This window comes from Jaculus jaculus, chromosome 8 (assembly GCF_020740685.1).
Source record: "Jaculus jaculus isolate mJacJac1 chromosome 8, mJacJac1.mat.Y.cur, whole genome shotgun sequence".
NCBI lineage: Eukaryota > Metazoa > Chordata > Mammalia > Rodentia > Dipodidae > Jaculus > Jaculus jaculus.
In genome coordinates this window covers 125,683,533-125,684,551 of record NC_059109.1, presented here as the reverse complement: position 1 = coordinate 125,684,551, position 1,019 = coordinate 125,683,533, and the positions used below count along the sequence as shown (strand labels likewise).

The following is a 1,019-nucleotide window of genomic DNA, read 5'->3' as shown; positions in this document are numbered from 1 at the left end:
TTAAAGCATCGTAAGCCTTCTCTAGTCCACAGACCCTTCCACATTCCTCCCACAAACCAGTTCTACAAGAAGAGCCACAACAGCCTCACTTCTCAGATACTTCTTTTCCTGTGTTTCAACCAACCTTGTGGTGGTTTGAATTAGGTGTCTCCCCAAAACTCATGTGTCCCTTTTTCCCTCTCCCAGGTCCTTCCCACCATTTTCCTTTTATCTAAAGTTTGTGACTTACTGAGGATTGACGCTTTTTAAAAAGTATTTTTATTTATTTATTTGAGAAAGAAAGTGTGAGAGAGAGAGAAAGAGAGAGAACATGCCATGGCCTCCAACTGCTGCAAACGAACTCCAGATGCATGTGCCACCTTGTGCATCTGGCTTACATGGCTCCTGGGGAATCAAACCTGGGCTCTTTTGCTTTGTAGGCAAGCACCTTAACCATTCAGCCATTGCTCCAGCCCAAGGATTGACTCTTGAATCATATTCTGGCATGTGATTTGTCCTAGAACAGAAGTGGGTCTGGTTTCTGTCTGCCATGGATGAAAATTGGGAGGAGGATGTTTTTTGTTTTTTTTCACGTCAGGCGGGTTATGTGCCAGAGCGTAACAAGGTTTAGTGGGAGGCACACGTCACGCAAGAGCGTGAACACCCAATCATCACGCTTATGAACCAATAAAAGGATCGGGAGGAGGATGTTTGGTGCAACAACACCAATGGGACCAATGGGAGCTCTAGCAGCTGCATTGATCCTTTGCAGAGCGTCTCTCCCACGGCCAGCGCGGACTGTGGTGTGGATGCATGGCTTGAGGAAAGCTGCCCCAGTTCTGCAGCTCTCTTCCCAATAGCACGATTGGAATCTAGCAGCTCTGCTGGGCTATTGAACTTGACCCAGTTGTAGTTTCCCAGATTAGTGTCTTCATTTTAGTTTTTCCCTCAGATAGTGTGGGTGTGGGTGTGGAAGGGGAGGCTCCAGAGGCTCCCTGTGGTCTGCAACATTTTCTCCTGCTCTCAAAGCAGATACTATT

At 47.1% G+C, this 1,019-nt stretch overlaps 1 non-coding gene across 1 annotated transcript; it reads right to left on the bottom strand.

Moving 5' to 3' along the window:
* Window positions 1–571: 571 nt before the first annotated feature.
* On the bottom strand, window positions 572–676 carry LOC123463267. Its single transcript, XR_006638853.1, has one exon. It is a non-coding gene; the product is annotated as a small nucleolar RNA U13 (small nucleolar RNA).
* Window positions 677–1,019: the final 343 nt, after the last annotated feature.